The sequence below is a fragment of the Schistocerca piceifrons genome, chromosome X, assembly GCF_021461385.2.
Source record: "Schistocerca piceifrons isolate TAMUIC-IGC-003096 chromosome X, iqSchPice1.1, whole genome shotgun sequence".
Classification (NCBI taxonomy): domain Eukaryota; kingdom Metazoa; phylum Arthropoda; class Insecta; order Orthoptera; family Acrididae; genus Schistocerca; species Schistocerca piceifrons.
Window position 1 is genome coordinate 747,531,726 of NC_060149.1, and position 12,041 is coordinate 747,543,766.

General features: G+C 41.6%; 1 protein-coding gene across 1 annotated transcript in view; it reads right to left on the bottom strand.

The window, feature by feature from the left end:
- Nucleotides 1–12,041, bottom strand: part of LOC124722530 (glycine receptor subunit alpha-2-like) — a 424,158-nt gene that overhangs the window by 194,248 nt on the left and 217,869 nt on the right. The gene's annotated exons all lie outside the window — the stretch shown is intronic.

Genomic DNA, 12,041 nt, shown 5'->3' on the forward strand with positions numbered 1-12,041 from the left:
GTACCTGCAGACCAGCATATAAAAGAAATATTCAAGATATTATAAGCTTTTACAGAGACACTTCCATCTAGTCTTACAAATATGTGAAAATGCTTCAGTTGGTTAGGAAATGCAATGTTAGCAAAGTTTGATTAGCTTAACCAAGAGAAATATATAGAAAACTGTTGCTGATTTTTATGTTCTGGCTAAAAATCGCCAAAAATTAACTACTTGAGGTAAGTATAGCCATTGCTCGACACAACAGTTATTACAGCATTTCAGTATCTAAGCATTTCTTCAATGTTCTGCAAATTCTTATGTAAGCCAAATTACTTATATTAATTTCAGTTCAAAGTTTTATTTTTTTAACGCCTTCCTTAACATTTTCAAACCTTCTGTACAAATTGTTCTCTTAAATTTGTTATTCTTACTCTTCAAACACAATTTTAATTATTTGCAACCCTCCAGTGACCTCTTTCCAAGAATATATATGTGTTGACGACTCAGAAGAAGCAAAGTTAATTAACTCTTCACATAAAAAAAGAATGAGTGTACGGCAGCGTTGGCTGGGAGGCCCCATACGGGGAAGTTCGGCCACCAAGTGCAAGTTCAGCCGACGCTACACCAAGCAGAATTGCGATAAACTTTCACTGTTTATATTTCTTTGCATTTCTTTTATCTCACTCAACTTAGGAAGGAGAAACATCCTGTTAAGTAAAAAAAGTAATATTGTCTCTGGCTGGACTGCATTCGTACCCTTTATCGGGAATGTGTGACAAAATGGGTTCAAGAATGGTGTATGATCTTTAAAGGCGTTACAATCATTTTCCAGACATTTCATCCACAAAAATGTCAACGAAGTGAAATTCCTTTCGCATATTCAGAATGTTTGATTCTGACTTGCACACGGTTGCAGCTACTAAACTTCCCTTCTGTTGCAGCATGGGAAGGGCCTTCTTTCTGACATTCATACTCCACTTATACCGCACACACAGTGTTGCAAGCAAACTCTAATCCAGTGCAGATTCTGCTATTTTATGCCGCTAAGGGGGTCAAATACAATGAGATTTACATCGTGATCATCTTTATGAAGTGAACGATTTTATTTTGAGGAGGACGTTATATGGCAGACAGATTAATTGGAAGGTAATCAAAATACACTCCTGGAAATGGAAAAAAGAACACATTGACACCGGTGTGTCAGACCCACCATACTTGCTCCGGACACTGCGAGAGGGCTGTACAAGCAATGATCACACGCACAGCACAGCGGACACACCAGGAACCGTGGTGTTGGCCGTCGAATGGCGCTAGCTGCGCAGCATTTGTGCACCGCCGCCGTCAGTGTCAGCCAGTTTGCCGTGGCATACGGAGCTCCATCACAGTCTTTAACACTGGTAGCATGCCGCGACAGCGTGGACGTGAACCGTATGTGCAGTTGACGGACTTTGAGCGAGGGCGTATAGTGGGCATGCGGGAGGCCGGGTGGACGTACCGCCGAATTGCTCAACACGTGGGGCGTGAGGTCTCCACAGTACATCGATGTTGTCGCCAGTGGTCGGAGGAAGGTGCACGTGACCGTCGACCTGGGACCGGACCGCAGCGACGCACGGATGCACGCCAAGACCGTAGGATCCTACGCAGTGCCGTAGGGGACCGCACCGCCACTTCCCAGCAAATTAGGGACACTGTTGCTCCTTGGGTATCGGCGAGGACCATTCGCAACCGTCTCCATGAAGCTGGGCTACGGTCCCGCACACCGTTAGGCCGTCTTCCGCTCACGCCCCAACATCGTGCAGCCCGCCTCCAGTGGTGTCGCGACAGGCGTGAATGGAGGGACGAATGGAGACGTGTCGTCTTCAGCGATGAGAGTCGCTTCTGCCTTGGTGCCAATGATGGTCGTATGCGTGTTTGGCGCCGTGCAGGTGAGCGCCACAATCAGGACTGCATACGACCGAGGCACACAGGGCCAACACCCGGCATCATGGTGTGGGGAGCGATCTCGTACACTGGCCGTACACCACTGGTGATCGTCGAGGGGACACTGAATAGTGCACGGTACATCCAAACCGTCATCGAACCCATCGTTCTACCATTCCTAGACCGGCAAGGGAACTTGCTGTTCCAACAGGACAATGCACGTCCGCATGTATCCCGTGCCACCCAACGTGCTCTAGAAGGTGTAAGTCAACTACCCTGGCCAGCAAGATCTCCGGATCTGTCCCCCATTGAGCATGTTTGGGACTGGATGAAGCGTCGTCTCACGCGGTCTGCACGTCCAGCACGAACGCTGGTCCAACTGAGGCGCCAGGTGGAAATGGCATGGCAAGCCATTCCACAGGACTACATCCAGCATCTCTACGATCGTCTCCATGGGAGAATAGCAGCCTGCATTGCTGCGAAAGGTGGATATACACTGTACTAGTGCCGACATTGTGCATGCTCTGTTGCCTGTGTCTATGTGCCTGTGGTTCTGTCAGTGTGATCATGTGATGTATCTGACCCCAGGAATGTGTCAATAAAGTTTCCCCTTCCTGGGACAATGAATTCACGGTGTTCTTATTTCAATTTCCAGGAGTGTAGTTTAAGTTTGGCGGATAAACAGCTAAACTGACAAACAAAAATGCTTCTAATTTCTTAAAATATTTTAATATAAAGAAAGATTGGCCACAGCAAGAAAAGCTTTTCTTACAAAGAGAAATTTGATAGCATCTAATAAAAATTTAAGTGCGCTGACTGTTCCGTTGGTTCTAGGCAGAACATTTTAAACACTGTGAATTAAAATGGTCTCTTGTTTAATATTCTGTAATATTTACTATCTAAATAGCTGGTTTTCGGGTGTTAAGCACCTATCAGGTACAAAGATAAAGATGTGTGGCTGTCAATTTCGCGAAAACAAAGATTTTAAACTAGGTACAGCCAAGGAATCTTTCAACTGGCTGTCACACATAACAATTATTAATGTAACTCATACGGTAATAGTTGGTGGGGACTTCAACCTTCCCTCGATATGTTGGCAAAAATACTTGTTCAAAACCGGTGGTAGGCAGAAAACATCTTCCGAGATTGTCCTAAATGCTTTCTCCGAAAATTATTTGGAGCAGTTAGTCCACGAACCCACGCGAATTGTAAATGGTTGCGAAAACACACTTGACCTCTTAGCCACAAACAATCCAGAGCTGATAGAGAGCATCATGACTGATACAGGGATTAGTGATCACAAGGTCGTTGTAGCTAGGCTCAATACCGTTCCTTCCAAATCCACCAGAAACAAACGCAAAATAATTTTATTTAAAAAAGCGGATAAAGTGTCACTAGAAGCCTTCCTAAGAGACAATCTCCATTCCTTCCGAACTGACTATGCAAATGTAGACGAGATGTGGCTCAAATTCAAAGATATAGTAGCAACAGCAATTGAGAGATTCATACCTCGTAAATTGGTAAGAGATGGAACTGATCCCCCATGGTACACAAAACAGGTCCGAACGCTGTTGCAGAGGCAACGGAAAAAGCATGCGAAGTTCAGAAGAACGCGAAATCCCGAAGATTGGCTAAAATTTATAGACACGCGAAATTTGGCACGGACTTCAATGCGAGATGCCTTTAATAGGTTCCACAACGAAACATTGTCTCGAAATTTGGTAGAAAATCCGAAGAAATTCTGGTCGTATGTTAAGTACACAAGCGGCAAGACGCAGTCAATACCTTCGCTGCGCAGTGCCGATGGTGCTGTTACCGACGGCTGTGCCGCTAAAGCGGAGTTATTGAACAATTCCTTCACCAGGGAAGATGAATGGAATATTCCAGAATTTGAAACACGAACAGCTGCTAGCATGAGTTTCTTAGAAGTAGATACCTTAGGGGTTGCGAAGCAACTCAAATCGCTTGATACGGGCAAGTCTTCAGGTCCAGGTTGTATACCGATTAGGTTCCTTTCAGATTACGCTGATACAATAGTTCCCTACTTAGCACTCATATACAACCGCTCGCTCACCGATAGATCTGTACCTACAGATTGGAAAATTGCGCAGGTCGCACCAATGTTTAAGAAGGGTAGTAAGAGTAATCCATCGAACTACAGACCTATATCATTGACGTCGGTTTGCAGTAGGGTTTTGGAGCATATACTGTATTCAAACATTATGAATCACCTCGAAGGGAACGATCTATTGATACGTAATCAGCATGGTTTCAGAAAACATCGTTCTTGTGCAACGCACGAAGTAATGGCCGTTATCGACAGGGGATCTCAAGTTGATTCCGTATTTCTAGATTTCCGGAAAGCTTTTGACACCGTTCCTCACAAGCGACTTCTAATCAAGCTGCGGGCCTATGGGGTATCGTCTCAGTTGTGCGACTGGATTCGTGATTTCCTGTCAGGAAGGTCGCAGTTCGTAGTAATAGACGGCAAATCATCGAGTAAAACTGAAGTGATATCAGGTGTTCCCCAGCGAAGCGTCCTGGAACCTCTGCTGTTCCTGATCTATATAAATGACAAATGGCTCTGAGCACTATGGGACTCAACTGCTGTGGTCATCAGTCCCCTAGAATTTAGAACTACTTAAACCTAACTAACCTAAGGACATCACACACCCATGCCCGAGGCAGGATTCGAACCTGCGACCATAGCAGCAGTGCGGCTACGGACTGGAGTGCCTAGAACCGCACGGCCACCGCGGCCGGCTATAAATGACCTGGGTGACAATCTGAGCAGTTCTCTTAGGTTGTTCGCAGATGATGCTGTAATTTACCGTCTAGTAAGGTCATGCGAAGACCAGTATCAGTTGCAAAGCGATTTAGAAAAGATTGCTGTATGGTGTGGCAGGTGGCAGTTGACGCTAAATAACGAAAAGTGTGAGGTGATCCACATGAGTTCCAAAAGAAATCCGTTGGAATTCGATTACTCGATAAATAGTACAATTCTCAAGGCTGTCAATTCAACTAAGTACCTGGGTGTTAAAATTACGAACAACTTCAGTTGGAAAGACCACATAGATAATATTGTGGGGAAGGCGAGCCAAAGGTTGCGTTTCATAGGCAAGACACTTAGAAGATGCAACAAGTCCACTAAAGAGACAGCTTACACTACACTCGTTCGTCCTCTGTTAGAATATTGCTGCGCGGTGTGGGATCCTTACCAGGTGGGATTGACGGAGGACATCGAAAGGGTGCAAAAAAGGGCAGCTCGTTTTGTATTATCACGTAGTAGGGTAGAGAGTGTGGCAGATATGATACGCGAATTGGGGTGGAAGTCATTAAAGCAAAGACGTTTTTCGTTGCGGCGAGATCTACTTACGAAATTTCAGTCACCAACTCTCTCTTCCGAATGCGAAAATATTTTGTTGAACCCAACCTACATAGGTAGGAATGATCATCAAAATAAAATAAGAGAAATCAGAGCTCGAACAGAAAGGTGTAGGTGTTCGTTTTTCCCCTCGCTGTTCGGGAGTGGAATGGTAGAGAGATCGTATGATTGTGGTTCGACGAACCCTCTACCAAGCACTTAAATGTGAATTGCAGAGTAGTCATGTAGATGTAGATGTATGAGATAAGTTTTAAGTGTGAAGAATTATGTCTACAATATACGAAGCAGAACGATTTACCTCAGATAAAATACATGATACACTGAGCTGATGAACTACATGACGAATACAAGTGTTCAGAGGAGAAAAATAAAATGAACAAAATACAATAAACTTTAGGAACTTCTTCAAGTGTGTGACTGAATAAAATAATTTTGTTTTAAAAAGTATTATATTACAAGTCAGATACATTACGAGTAATCTTGTGGTGTTGCAGTTCTTATTGTTATGGCCGAACTTGCTACGAAATGGGAAGAGGAATTCCGACTTATGCAAGACACCTTTTTTCCGTTTTTTTTTTTACGCAAACAATTTTCAACACATTTTGTGCTATCTTCATAGGATACTACATTTTTTCGTTTTGTGAAGGGCAAAATTTCACATTTCTGGACATTCAGAGCAAGTTGCCCAATCTCTGCACCATGTTGAATTCTTGGATAACTGCATCATCTGCAAAAAGCCTGATTTTACTATTAATATTGTCTCCAAGGTAATTATTATACAACATTAACAGCAAGGGCCGCAACACACCTCCCTGGGGCTCACTCGAAGACATTTCCATATCTCATGATGACTGTTCATCCGAGATAACATGCTGTATTCTTCCTACCAAAGGGTTCTCAATTCAGTCACAAATTTCATTTGATACGCCATATGATCGTACTTTTGACAATTAGCGTACGTGCGATAATGAGTCAAATGCTTTTCGAAAATCAAGAAACACTGCATCTCCCTGGTTGCCTTGATTCAAAGCTTTCAGTATGTCACGTGAGAAAGGTGCGAGTTGGGTTTCACATGATCGATGTTTTCGAAATCCACGCTGGTTGGACTTGAGGAGGTCATTCTGTTCAAGATACTTCATTATGTTTAAGCTCAGAATATTTTCTAAGATGCTACAACAGATCGATGTCTAGAATATTGGACGGTAGTTTTGTGGATCACTTCAACTACCCTTCCTGTAGACGAGTGTGACCTGTGCCTTTTTGCAAGAACTGGGTGCCGTTTTTTGTCCGAGAGATTTACGATAGATTATAGTGAGAAGAGGGTCTAACTCAGCCGCAAATTCAGTATACAATCTGACAGGGACTCCATCGGGGCCTGGAGCTTTGTACAATTTTAACGATTTCAGATGCTTCTCAACACAACTAATAATTATTTCATTCATCTTTTCAGTGGTACGAACATTAAATTGGGGCAGTTCTCGTGGGTTTTCCTTTGTAAAGAAACATTTGAAAACGAAGTAAAAAATTTCAGCTTTTGCTTTGCTACCCTCAGTTTCAGTTCCTGTCTCATTCGCTAGGGACTGGACACTAACTTGGTGCCACTAAAATCCTTTACATATGACCAGAATTTCTTTGGATTTCGTGAAATGTAATTTGACAATATTGTGCTACGGAGGTCATTAAAGGCATCGCGGATTGCTCTCTTGACAGTTTTCTCAAGTCATTATCATTGCCTCTCTGTCATTGTCTCCCATGTTACAGCCAAAAACCCAAAAACCATTCTTAGGAGTATACTGTAAAAATTACAACCATCTTCGTTCTATTGTACTATTACAGTCTCCTCTCATTTGCCCTGTCTCCCTCTTGCCCTCTCTTACTGCTAACATCTCATTCCTTCCATCCTACTGCTGCTGTCTCTTCACACCGTCACTACCTCTCTCTTCCTCATTTTTATTGTCATACACTCTGCCTCTCATTATCGCCGTCTCTCATCCACTTCCACTTTCTCTTTATCCCCCCCCCCCCCCCCCCCACCACCACCATCGGGTCTACTTCACTCTTCCCTAGCGCTGTTCTGTCACTGTCAACCATGTTCCACTGCCATTGACTCCCTATCTCTCTCCCACACTATCATTGTCTCCTTCACTCTTTCTATACCACAGCTCTTCTCTAGTGTCTTCCAGTATTTATTACTTTTCCGTCTCTTTATCGATGTTATGTAGGACTTCATGTCTCGCCTTGTAACTGTGGCCTTCAGTAAGCAGTTAGTCTGCCACCGTAGAATCTCTTTGATAAGTCTTCAATACTTATGGTGTTTGTTCCTTCAAGTGGATGGATATTGCCCTGGCAGACTAGACTATATAAAAATTGCCACAATTTAAAGTGATTTTGTACATTCCATTCTTTCCCAAGGCTGGTATACTGTCACCAGTGGGCAAAATGTGACCTGCAGTATTGTACGCATAAATTGATGCGTGGGAATGCAGGGTTTCTCGGCGAATTTCATTGATGGAATCTTGTGTTATTAGCCGAGTCGTGGCGTCGTTTTGTCGCAACCTTACGACGAGTTTCCTACTCAACATCATACTGAATACCTTTCTGCTTTCTCCTTAAGGCAGGTTATGGCGACGTTTGTTGCGTTTACGACTTGTACTTCTAACAGTTGGTGAGGAGTGGTTGTAGGTACTTTCCTTTGATGATATTCCTGGCGGTTATGAGTGTTATGATACATGGCCGTTGGTTAGTTGGAGATTAGGGACTTAATTGTTTTTATGCGAAAATATCTGGAATTCTATTTTCCATGGCGTTGATTAGATCATTTGGTAAGTGGCTAGCACGGAGGCAAAAGGTTATAGCGAGGTATTTGAACCTGGCATTAAACTTTTCCACTTTGACAGCAGCGTGTAGATCCGCCCTCGGTAATCGATTGTCGACATATAGCGCCCGTTTTAACGCCCTATTTCTTGTTGATTGCAACTTCTCCAGGTGTGTTTTGCAGCATAGTCCCACACTGGGCAGTGGTATTCCAAAATAGAACGTATCAGTCAACAAATACACCCTCGTCCCCACGCTGACTTCTAGTTCGCTGTCTCGATATAGAATTGGTTAGAGGTCGTGGACACCGCGATCTGTCATCACACTCAGGTCTTCTATGTGCATACCCTATGTAAGGTGTTGGTCCATAGCCAGTGCGAAATATTTCACAGCAGGCCACCATTCTATATTGAGCCTATGGAGACGCAGGGTGGTTTGTGGGTGTCAGTATCGTCGCTCCCCTTTCCTGTTAGTGAACATGATAGCCTACATTTTGCCACTGTTTACAATTATGCAACATTTCTTGGCCCATTTTTCTATCTTTATTAATACATTCTGATGCCGCCCTGTTACTAGGTATCTGTTGCTACTACTGGCGAAGAACGCCGTGCCATCAGCGTATTGTTCCGTGCGCATCCTTGGCTGGATAGGCGTATCCACCATGTACAGGTTGTATAATATGGACCCTATGACGCCTCCTTGCGGTACTCCGGCTGGGATGCGTCTTTCCGTGGGGTGCACATTTTCCACTCTCACAGTGAAGCTCCTGCCAGATTCTCTGTCAGAAAATATCAACTGCATTCAGATTAACACAAAATATTAATAATAAAAAATCACTTTCTAAATTCAGTAAACTTAGGCATTACAGCACTATAATCACACCTGAATGTCTTTATGGAGCAAAAACTTTAATTTTAAGTAGAAAAAAGGATATTGAAGAAATTCAAAAGAAAGAAAGAAAGATTATAGGAAAATATTAGACCCCAAAATTACAGAGGAGTGACTTATAGGCTGAGAAGCAATAAGGAAATAGAAGAATACATAGACATACATTGTGAAAGGAGAAAACGAACACTTAAATTTTATGGGCATGTTAAAAGAATGATACCCAATAGGTTAACAAAACAATTAATAGAATTCTATGAAAACCGAAGTAAGGCCAAAATGAGCCAATTAAATGGATTGCTGTGATTAAGGAGGATCCTAAAGTAGCCAGTATAACTCAGGCAGACGTTACACATAGAGGAACATTCAGACAAAAGATACTTGACTGGAAAGATATTCAGAGGGAAATAAGAAAACGGACTGGAACACCATGGCCTGATGAAAGAAAGAGTCTTCATTCTGAAGGGATGAAACTAATTTGGACACAAGGGAAGGCCAACCATCAAAAGTGACACTCATTGATTGTACTTTGCGTGGTCCTATTGGGAACCATGTGTGAATAATAATAATAATTTTCCTTCTTAAGTTCTGTGAAAATTTCTAATAACTCTCATAAAAGTGTATCCAATTTAACATCTGCTAACTCTATTTTGTAAGGAAAGCAAAGAGATTCTAATATTTTTGTTTTATAAGTTTTACAACTTTGCTAACAATTTGATTAATATCTTTAATTGTTGGTGTATTTGAATCTAATAAATGTGGGATTCTTGCTTTACTCCATGTCTTGCTAAATTAAATTTAGAAAAACTAGATCTGAAAAAACTATTATAATTTCCACAGATTTTTTTTACAAAAAGTTGTCTATTTTTCATTTTTCCTTCACAATCTATAAACGATGTTATTTTATTATCATAATGTTGTAACAAAATGATTCAGGAATTGATTTAAATTTTTCTATTTTTTTCTCCATTTGTGTAGATAATATCTCCATTACTTGTAACAGGATTATTATTATTTAAATTTCCTGGAAATAGCCATAACCCAAATCTTTCATTGGTTGCTTTTGTTTTATTTCCAAGAATTTCTTATACAGAATATGTTTTGCTTGTAACACACAGTTTATTTTCAGCTTCTATTTAGTACAACAGATTTCTTGTATGTTTGTGAAAAAGGTAACTGAAACTGAGTAGCTGGAAACATAGCGCTGTGCTAATATTACCTATATGACTACCCTACAGATAATGTATACAGTATTTCACAAGTAAAAGGCAAAGATTTAGGAAAAATTAAAGATGAACATAGTGGAAAAATAATGGAAAAATTTTGTGGTTTCATTGAGAGGAGAAATAATCAAAAGGAGTCAAGAAATATGTTTTAAGGATAAAACAAGCTTAGAATATTATAAAGATTGTTTGTTTAATAATATTAAACAATACAGGACTACCAATTTAATACAAAGCATTGAACATGAACTTTAGTCAGACAAGGTACATAAAAAAGCATTGAGTCCTCCTGATGATAAATGATATGTTTTGGAAAATAAAGTAGATAAATCGCCATATGGACAAAAGACTGCTTCAGCAGTCGGTTTATCAGCTACCACTGTCATCGTCTTCATCATCATCAAAATATTCTTCTTCATCTTTAAAAAGTGCATAATATAACTGAGGCTTATTACATATCACCTCTACTTTCTCTTCAACACTGTATGCCCCTACAGGTTTTTTTGTTGTTGTTGTTTTCTGAGTTGTCCATTTATAAAATTTAAATTTTATTAATAAATCTTTTTACTACATAAATGGTGCCCCAACACAAGAAGCTCACTAATGCAAGCAATTCTAATTTGCTTAAAAACATTAGTGAGCTAGAGGAAAACGTTTGGTCTAACACTACCGGTTGCAGATATTTTATTAATAGATATGGAGGAAAAAAGTAGGGAGCTTAAGGTTCTTTTACTGGACAATTATTTGAAATTAATAAATCAGTGTGATTTTGAATTTTTTGAAGATGGATACTTTCAGTTGAGATACAATGGATTGAAGAAAATGAAAAATAATATTAATGAATTTCATGATTTGGAATTTTTAGTTTAACTGAAATTTTATCTTCAATTTTTTAATATTAATACTCTTACTCGCCATTGCGCTGGGTCATTATCTTTACCTGAGGGACGGTAACTTTTGCTCCCCCAATTGCACTCAATGTGCCCCCTTACTACCGATAAAATGTGCCCCACCTGCGGCCTCATCGTCCGCTCCGTTTACGACGACTCAGGCGATGGCAAGAGGACCCGCGAGAATGACAACACAGGCTACGGACACAGCTGTCGAGAGGACAAAACTCACCACTTTACGACAGCCGACGGCGTTCGTATTGCTACCACTCACCAACAAGCCAGTAACGGAAACAACTCATTCCAAATCATTCAACTGCTGCCGGTTCAGCATGCGTCCGCTAAAGTGCACCAAATCCGAGACCAGAACATGGAAGAGAACTTTTCACCTGAAGCTTCTTCATTTTCGCAGAGCGATGAGGACACAGATGACGCTCCAGAAACGCAAGAAACATGGGACCATGATTTTGAAACCATCTAATAAAAACGGAGACACCGGAGACTATCGGCTTCAGAAGAAAACCCGAGAAAATGGAAGGCAAAGGTGGAAACGGTAAATCATTTCCAGCCGATCGCCCCGCAAGACTCTGAGGTGGGGGAGGCACCAGCAAGGCCGGCTACCACCCCTGCCAACCATTCGGAATCCATGGCTAAACCTACACCGCCGTGCAAACTACGGCCGATCACGGTTTACTACACGCAAAACTGCGTGAAACTCAGAGGCCCCTTGAAACAACACTTGCAAGGTCCCCTCAAGGCCATGTTCCAAGGAGACCAAATCAAGTACCATCCCGAGTCTTACACGGACAACAAGAAGGCAATGCTATTCTTCGACTAATGCAATATCTCACTTTCTACAGCCTCCAGATGCAAAGAGCTGAAAATGGTCATAAAACGACTACCCACCCAAGTACGAGTCACCGATGGAAATGAGCGTATGGCATC